Consider the following 9969-nt stretch of genomic DNA (forward strand, 5'->3'; position numbering starts at 1 on the left):
GCGACGGCTGCCTTGCTCGGCCAATTAAACACCTGCACCGAAAGCTTCTGCTTCATGCTGGGTTGAGACACACCTCTTGGTCAATTAGTCGAGAGTTTAACGACCTTTAATGAGCCAAAACTCAATACTTTACATTGCAAAAATCTCACAGCAATCCACCAGTGAAAAAGGTTACAAAAAGTACGGTATGTTAAATGTTGTGCTGGTGTGCATGACTTGGCCACCGGGGGGCAGCATAAAACATGCTTACTTATTACATGAACAAGATGGTCACAACTGCTGGGTAATCCGGAGTAATATTAGTCATTTTACACAGAGGACAAATAATATATGCCTGTGAGCATTGTTGTATTGCCTGTCTACATGTGCTTCTGCACTGTTTGTGCTCAGTTATCTGTCGCGTATCAACGTTGATGCCGCTTTCTGTGCTGTTTTTCATTGTGTGTTAGCGATAAGCTAATAAAGTTATGCGGTCTTTGAACCGAAAATCCTCTTTGTTGTATGTTGAATTTTAGAGTAAACCTCAGCTGGGGCGTGGCAATAAACAGCTTGACGCCTCCGTTTCGAAGAATTGTTCACCATCTGCCAAACTGCTGCATGTTGTGGCCGCCATCTGGTGGTTGTAACTCAAATGTTTGCTCACCACTCAAGACAGAACAAACAACAAATCTGAGTTGGACGACGCCTCATGGTTCCCGTTCAATTGTCCGTCTTTAACTTTTTCAATTATATACATATAATTCCAACTTTGCGGGAACAGCCATTTTGTGCCATGAAGGCATGCTCGGAAGAGTTTGCCGTGGAAGAATTGGAGAGCCCTGACCTCAACCCCATCAATTCTATATTAGCACTTTGTGATTTTATTTTCTCTATTGAACCTCTAAATGTTGTAAGTCCAGTATAGCTACACTGTGCGGTTCTCCAAAATTGATACGGTGAGTCGACAATCAAGCTTTAAACCGAACTCTTGGGGTGACGCCCAGCAAATTGAACTCACTAGCGCCCCCAGTTGACCTCTTGGATTCCATCGGTGAATCCAATTGGTGTTTTGACTGACTTTCCAGTGAGTCAACTTTATGCGAATACATGCGACTGGGGGATGGGGCAATGGGGTTAGATGTGCAGTGTGTACAGTATACTTTACAGTATGTACATTTGCATACCGGGGGAAAATAAATGTGGAGGGGTGGATGTATGCAAATTGTTATTTTTGGGTATATATATGTGGAAATTTTGCATATATTATAGTATGCATGTTTCGAAGGCAGGGTGAAAGCATTTCAAATCAGACAGCAGAATCTCTAAAATGAACTCTAAAGTGCACAGGCAGGTGGTGGAAGGAGGCCAGAAAAGGAGTTACACGCTCCCTCTTACGTGTTCCAGTTAAGACGTAAGCGGCAGCATTTTGAACCAACTGGAGACGTTTGAGGGAGGGCTGGCTGACTCCAAAGCAGAAACGGTTCCCTATTTTCTTCAATTTTCATTTCCTTTCCTTTACAAAATGCCAGCATCCTTACATCCACTATGTATGCCATGTGATGTGTGACAGTGGCGTTTTCATAACAATGCTATGCCTCAATGCTCCGTTCCGGTGGCTCCCTTCAGCTCCGCACTTTTTCTCTTTAATGAGGGACCAACATTCTCCCCGCATCCCATCTCTGAAAACCCCCACCGTAAATAACCACGAGCCTCCGGGGCAATTAGGAGGGCACTCTGAGGCGTATGGCGCAGTCCTCGTAAATGCACAAACTGCGGGGAAGACGGCAATGTAGTTAAAAAAATTATTTAACAAAAATGTTTGATTGAGAGCAATCAAGAGGGCGACAGAAAAAAAGAAGAATGATGATGGAGGCTGTTCGGCAATTATTTAGCTCGTCTCCTTCGCACGACAAAAAGGTCAGGAAAGTTAAACAAGGGAAGCGTGGCCAGCAAATCCCAATTTCAGGTGCCCTTTACTGATCATTACACACACACACACACACACACACTGATGGAAAAACCTGCCGAATGAGGCCTTTGCTCAAAACTTCACAGCAAGTCGTGACGATGTGACTGAAAACATCCCTCCATCCATTTTCAACACCGCTTATCCTGGTTAGTGTCGCGAGGCGCCGGAGCCTATCCCAGGCGACTTCGGGCGAAAGGCGGACGACGCCCCGAACCGGTCGCCAGGCGGTCGCTCACATTCGCACCGTCACTGAGTGGGAACCGAACCCACGCTGCCCGCGCCAAAGTCAGGCGAGTGGACCGCTACAAGTGGTGGAAACCAGAGCTCACTTAAACCCGCTCTCTTCATAATAATCAGCTTCCTTTCATTGCGTTGCATCATGCGGGAAACCCACTTTTAGACACAAGGGGATGAAGACATAAAGAGCAAAACTTCGGAGAGAAGCTTCACTCACACACACACACGCGCGAGAGAGAGTTGAGTCAGCACGAACGCCGCTATCATTCGAAAACATCTCCAGCAGAAGGACGTACGTTGTAAAGATCGTTTACGAGGCCCACACATGCAAACGCACGCTGCTTGCTGCTTGTCATTGCAGTGCGCGCGCGCGTGTGTGTGCGTCACCTCTCATTTCCCATTCATATATTCTCCTCGCCTTCACCTCTCATCCCTCAGCCTCTCGTGCTCACGCATATTGTCACCATCTTTCAAGGCGCGCGCACACGCACTCTTCCCTCTGTCGATGTCCTCAGGGCGAGCGAGGCTGTCGGTAGCATCCGTTTAAGTCCGCGGTGACGCTGCAGTCTTCGCTTTAAATGGCACAACTGAAGCCATGCGCACACGCGCACTAGAGGACCGATAGGAATGCACGGTATGCAGCATGTTTGTGAAACCGCTGAAAAGAATTTGCGCTACAAATTGACAAAAAAGAGGCTTTTCCAGTGACGCTGACTCTGGAAAAGTCGGAAGAGATTCACAATAACAAAGCCGTCTTCACTGCATTCAGATTAGCGTCTGCGCGCCTGTACGTGCCCGCGTCCTTATGCAATACACAGAGTAAACGGCGTGCAATGACACATCGCAGCTCCGATTATTGTCCTCTTTTGGCACCGAGCGGTAACGCAAAAGTTGCACGTCGTGTACGTCGTTTGTCTTTATGTGACATTGGCGACAGAGAGGAGTCGGGCTCCAGGCAGGTGCCTCTAAAACGCACTCCGGCTTCCACCTGTGCGGTCCACACGGGAGCGAAGAGGAGGACGAGGAGGAGAAAAGACGGCGGTACCTGTTAGCGGCGAGCCGTTCTCTCCGCTGCCGGCGCGGTGGGCGTCCTCCCCCGTCCGCTCGTCCTCTGCCGAGGTCGCGATGAGCTGAGCCGAACGTCAAGCGGCGGACGCTCCGTTCGCCGCGCGCTGCCAAGGCTGCAAATGGCAACGAGGATCCCTGATGGCAGCAGCCTGCGTGCTCTCTCTCTCTCTCTCTCTCTCTCTCGCACACTTGTTTTCTCCCTCTCTCTCTCTCACCCTCCCTCGCCCCACCTCTGCACGCTTGCTGCCATGTTGAAAGTGCACGCAGGGCGAGGGGGCGGGCCAAAGGGAGCGGGGAGGAGGGGGGGGGGGGTGAAGGGTGGCGGTAGCAGAGAGTGATGGGGACTCAAGGGGATAAGAAAGCAATTAGAAGACAGCTCCTCTTCCTTCCAGTTGGGAATGTATAATGGAATTAGCTTGGAGGCGGTATGGGGGCGAGAGTGGAGGTTGGGGGGGAGTGGGGGTGGGGGGGGGGCAGTGTAGGTGTTCAGGGAGGGAGGAGGAGGGGGCAGTGGGGGAGCCTTTTGGACACTCGCCAATTTGCAAAACTACTCGTGTGTGAGTGCCTGTGTGGAAAAGGGGCTGAGAATTGAGAGAGCGTGAGCAAGACAGACAGCATGACAGAGAGGAAAATGGAGGGAAGGACAAAGGGAGGGAGCGAAAGAAGGAGAGAGAGAGAGAAGGAGAGCAGAGGACAGAGTGAGCGAGTAAGAGAGAGAAAGCGCAGGAGCACCAGAGAAAGGGAGAGGAGGAGAAATGATCAATCATTCGATTTTGAGATCGACTTTATTGTGCATTTGTTTTAACCGTACTCAATGTAGGCCTAATAACCCGTCTTCAAACATGTCAATGAATCAACGAAGGCCTCACAAAAGGCAATGCGCATAAGTCAGCCTTCCTGCTGCGGCACAACATTCTGGGAAGACCGGAGACTTGTGAAAGAGTCCAGGTCACCTGCTGCTCTCCAACGAGCGAAAGCGCAACCGACTTCCACGTTCGGCAAAACGGCTCCAGGCGCTCGGGCCAACGCGGAAGGGCGCGTCCGTTTCAAAGCGCCCGGAGCAACTTCCGACGTTTTGGATGCTTTTTGGTTTTTTGAAACGCGAGATGTCACCACAGCTGACGGCAGCCGGTGTTGTCATTTGTCATTTGCGTTGGAGTACTCTGGAGTTTTTGGGACAGGAGGGCGGCGCTGCGAGACCACCTGCGCTCAAACACCGACACGCCATAGCGCTCGCCTTCCTCAGCCTCACCCATGTTGGAGTGCGCGTTGAAGCCTGTGTGGGAAAGTTGCCACGTTTGGCGTGAACGTTGCGTGTCTGTTCATAAAGGCCTTTGTTTACATTTGGATACCGTCGTGGAGTCAGTCAGATATGTGCAAGTCTCTCGTCGGAACCTTCAAATGTCAAGGAGGTCTCCGTTTACTCCCAGGGGGACTTCAAGCAAGTCGAGTCAAGTCGTTACTTGGCTCGAGCGAGTCGGAAGTCACGCGATCTTGCTCGGCCGCGACAAATACCGAGTCCGAATAAAACGGTTTTCACTGATCCGAACACAAAAGAAGCACATTTACAAATTCAATGAGCAACGACTTAAGAGTGGGAAATGTATACATACTATTATTATTATTATTATTTAAAAGAATGCGTTATTTTTTTCTAACGTTGAAATGAATGTTTACAGCTCACAATATATCTAACACTGTTACTGTCACGTGAGACAATTGAAATATACTATATCGCGTGTAATCGTCAGATTTCAAACCTACATCGGTGGTCTTTGGCGCCAATCTCTTTCCCAAATATGGAAGCGTGCGTGTAAATGACAAGCATGAACGTTTAGGTTGTCGCTTTACGAAGTTCCGTCAGTTTACGGCGCACACGCCACATCCAATATGGCGGACATGCTGCCTAAATATGTCTATCACTGTATTGTCTTCTCTTGTCGCGTAAATGCAAAACTGACGCGCAGTCGAGTTCATCTTGATCAGCTAACGTGTGAAGCTAAGCTAGCTAGCTTACCTGCGTCAGACAGATCGAGTTGTGTCTTTTCTCCCCCGGCGGCATCCAGAAGAGAAGCAGTGAATCCGAATGGAATCATTCTTGGAGCTAGCGATATATATTTTCAAAAACCAAAGTTAAAAATGTTACTTGTCAAGTAACATTGAGTTCAAGTCGACGTGTCAAGTCAGCGACTCGAGCCCAAGTCACGTGGCTTGAGTCCCTCACCTCTCGTATCCCACCGCAGGTGTGTTTTGAAGGCTGGCGATGAATTCCGCCGGTGACAAAAGCATCGCGTGCTCGGATCGTTGACCTCTGCACGCCTCCAGCAGCGCGCGTGAGCAATTCGGATCCTTCAGTTAACGTAACAAACGCAGTAAACGTCAACGTGGCGCCCGGTGAGCGCAAGAAGGAGTTACTCCGGTGGCCCCGAAGGGTCAAAACACTCAATTGCGTATTTGGGCTGGCAGACCCGGAAAAGTTTGCCAAGTACTTGAAACGCAAGGCCACTGCACGCCTTGCGTTTCTTCGAAAGGTGTTGCGTTGACGTGGGACGTGTGCAGCTTCTTGTTTACTTGTGGACACCGCGTGGCTCTCGCGCTGCAATGCGTGTTTACGCTGCATGTCGACTCCAAAAAGCAGACGTCGGGTCGCCATGAGAGGGCTGCAGCGCGTGCGCAGTTTAGGCACAATTGCGTGTGTCCAATCAGCGGGCAGCAAACTTCTCCGAGGAACGCAGACATAAAAAAAGATGACATTCTTCACCTTTAATTGATTTAATACGCGAAAACCCATCCGTCAGTGTCGTTAAGTAGATGGTTTTTATATGCATTATATATACAGTGAAAGGTGTTAGCAACATTGTTTAGGATTTTTCTGGATTTGGGGGAATAATCTTGATTGCTCGAGTCGTTACGAAGAGAAGTGCTCTTTCTATTTTAGTTGTAAATTAGCATTATTTTTTGCATCTCAAGGAAAGCTCTGTATGGAAGCGGTTTATTATTTTTATTAGTAGCAGTCGGCGATGTCATGCGTGTTGCAACACGGCTCTTATTTGTTTTGTTTTTGAGAATAAAGACCTGTGCAAGTTAAATCCCGTTTTAAAAATACATGAAACTCCACAAATAATTAAGGGTTTGGAATTGTGTAGAGATGCCACAAAATGGCAGCAAAGCACCAAAAACGCAGAGGATCCTAAAGCATCAACATCATGCATCTGGAAAAAAGTACACAATCATAAAGCCATGTGACATAAACAAGTGCAATTCTAAAACACAAACACAGGCTTTCCCATGAAGCTCGTCAGTAGTTGTAGCTAGCACTATACGAGCCTGAAAACTGACGTGACATGAAACACGGGGAAACAAAACTGCTCTTATCTTATGCAATCTTCTCCGCGGGGTGTGCGGCCACTCGCTCTTTGCGACAACTGACTTGCAACGATGCGAATTGCTTGGGTATACGCTCATCCTGTAGACGTTCATAATTGACATAGCCACTCCCGCCACGCTTCAGTTGCACAGGCGGGTTCACGACCTCTGTCCTGCGCGCTTCCCCTCCTGTCCAGTCCTGTCCTGACCCTACAACACATCGTACTCGTTATAAAATGCTTTACTTTCCTCATCTTGTTTACAGCTCGTATCTTGTCTTTTGTCTTCTTTTCCTGTATGATTTAGTTGCCTTTTCACTCCTTTGTGTCCCCCCCCCCCCCCCCCCCTCCCCGTCACTTCCATTTAAAAACTTTGTTCTGTTCAACTGAACGACCGTAATTCTCAATAAATATCCATCAGAATACAAAGAAAGCGCAGTGGCAGCTTAAAAAGTCCACCGTGACGCAGGAAAAGTGTTCCGGCATCAAAGGGGAAACACGTCTTCCTTTCTGCTTGACCTAACGGCCGAACAGGACAAAAACAAAAGAAAACTGCGCGCTAGCATTTGACGCAAACGTATGAAGTCCCATTTTGGCATTTCCGCACAATAATAAATGTTGGGGAATGGGCAAATTGTTACGGCAAAGTAGACCACAGCGGCGATGATGAGTCGCTGCATGGAGAAGGAAGCAGAAACATACTTTCACTTTTGACTGTGCACAAGTTACATTCAATGACCCTCAACAAAACAGGATATCACACACCCACATGAATGAATTCAACTGAACAACAACAACTACACCCAGATTCCGCAAGATGGCGCCATAGTAATACTTTCGTTGCTCTGACCTGAGCACAAGAACGGCAAATAGCCAAACATTTCAGCGAATAACGGAGGATAGATTTGAAAAAGAAATTCCGCGAATACGATGTGGGCCGCTGAAAAACGGACAGTGGGTCTCAAGTGCTCCCGGGGCCGTAATTTGGACAACCCCGTTCGATCCGATGGCGCGCGACGGAGGCGGCCTCTGCGTGAGCGCGCACGGGCGCGTCACCGATCGTGCTGTGAATGAAAATAAAGGAGCAAGAGGAGGAAGAGGAGGTTCAAGCCGCTGAGCGACAGTTGACGAGCGCGGGCTTTCAGAATCATGAAAAGAATCAGAGTTGCGCATGCGCACACCGGCTTTCACGCTCATGACACACGCAAACGCGCACACGCGTTCGGCAGTCAAGTCGATGCGCATGCGCACACGCGGCCGATTGATTTGGCGTTTCGTTTGCCTCCCGGGCGCACTTGACGGAGGCGCCCTCGTCTGACCTTGACGACAGACGCCAGAGGTCACGTCCCGCGCGCGCGCATCACCTGCACTCCCCCTCCTCATAATAAACGAGCGCTTTCCATCTGCCTTCTAATTATAGACAAAATGCGACACTTCCTAATTTTAGCTGCGGCTGCGAAATAGCGCGCTGTGAATAATTCATGAGTTGAGAGACGGAGCCTGCTGCTGGCGCCGCGCTTATTGCCACCGTGTTGCACGGCGAAGGAGGAAAAAAGCAATAAATCTTAAAATGAGCCAAAGGTGAGATGGGCGAGTAACTCATTTCAAGGTATCGGGTACTCGTGAAAGCTGCCGATACCGGCCGCCAATACACAAGTAAAAAAAAAAAAAAAAAAAGCTGACATAGATCAAGTCCTCCTGGCCACTAGGTGGCGCTACACTGCGGCACTTTGACACATCGGCGAATCATCGTGCGGGTCGTCAGAAGGAAAGAAAAGTCTTAATTGTCTGGCATTGTTGTCAATTGAAGTTTGATGCGTCAAAAGTGCGAGTGGTATCGGTACGGCTGAGGACTCGAGAGGGAATACTCCTCCTGGTATCGGTCGAACATCCCCAATAATAATGCTCGTAAACGAAACCGGAGATGATATTGGACAGCTTGGCGATGAGCTGCGTGACGCCAAAACGATTTTGCTTGAGCAACTCGCAGCGGGACGCCTTTTGTTTTGATCACCGACGTCGGAATTGATTTTTGGGAACCCTTTCAATCTGCACCCCATTTATCTTTATTTGTATTTGTACATTTGTTCTGCAATTGTCAAACGACATTATTTTGGATTGATTTAAGTTTCATGATAACTTGTTTCTGTCCAACCAGATTTTCGGGTTGTTCTATTTCTTCAGCAGTTTCAGCCAACAGATCATTTAAACCGTCCCCGGAACAGAAAATATTGGCGTCATCAGCAAACAACCCAAAGCGTCACTCTATCTGACACCTTACAAATGTCATTGAGGCACAGTAGAAATAGTTTAGGGCCCAACATTGATCCTTGGGGTACACCACAAACAATATCCAAATAGGATGCGGAAACATCACCCAATTTAACGAGGTGTTGTCTCTTTAATTAATTAATTCACTGGAATAAATCATGACGCACAAACTGTTTAATTCTTTACCTTCTATTAAATTCTGTTATTTCTAAAACACAATACTACAGAGTGCTATTTTTCCTAATAAAATATTTCTTTTCCCTGGGGAAGGTGGAACGGATTAACGGCATTTCTATTCATTTCAATGATGATTTGAGATTCGAGTGTTTTGAGTTACAAGCGTGGTCACAGATTTTTTCTTATTCGTATCTCAAGGCACCGCTGCATAGATAACATTTACGTGATCGTGAAGGTCCCAGAAAGGCAAATTCGATTGGCACTGGAACACACAGGCTGAAATCTGATTGCACCAAAAAAACAAAAACAAAACAAACAAAACATCCATCCGCACGTGCAACCATGAGAAACGCTACAACGGACTGTTGGGAATTCACCTTTTCAAATGGTGAAAAAAAGATGTCAATACCAGTATGTCTCATTTAAAGATATTTCAAAGTGCTTCATTATTATAATTTAATAAGTACGAGAAAATGACGTTGTGTCGCGTTTCAGCCGTATGACATCATCTTGTGCTACTTTTCCCTTTTCGCCCCATCACCAATCAGGATGGAGCTTGCATAGCGGCTGCTAATTGGTCTGTTTTGTATTCGGTGCAGGTGTGCTGACTGATATGCGGTGGCGCCCTTCAAGTTCACCGAAGGGCTACGTAGCCAATGGGGGTGGCCGGGGACGTGCAGGCCGGGGGTCAGGGTCGTGGAGAAATAACACTCACACACACACGCGCACACACACACACACACACACACACACACACACATACCTCAGATCAATGGGAGGCAAGGGATGGTGTGTGCGTGTGTTTGTGAGAGATAAGTGCTCTGTTGCCATAGAGACGAGGCGGACTGTGATGTTGGCAGGCAGGAAAGGATGTCTTTGAATGACGTGGATGGCAAACAACAT

At 48.1% G+C, this 9969-nt stretch overlaps 1 protein-coding gene across 1 annotated transcript in view; it reads right to left on the reverse strand.

Moving 5' to 3' along the window:
• Positions 1-3385, reverse strand: part of LOC133415070 (retinoic acid-induced protein 1) — a 68732-nt gene extending 65347 nt beyond the window's left edge. The window contains exon 1 of the mRNA XM_061700882.1: positions 3231-3385. The gene's annotated coding sequence lies outside the window, so the exon portion shown is untranslated. The remainder of the gene's footprint in view (positions 1-3230) is intronic.
• Between the last annotated feature and the right edge of the window lie 6584 nt (positions 3386-9969).

This window comes from Phycodurus eques, chromosome 16 (assembly GCF_024500275.1).
Source record: "Phycodurus eques isolate BA_2022a chromosome 16, UOR_Pequ_1.1, whole genome shotgun sequence".
Classification (NCBI taxonomy): Eukaryota; Metazoa; Chordata; class Actinopteri; order Syngnathiformes; family Syngnathidae; genus Phycodurus; species Phycodurus eques.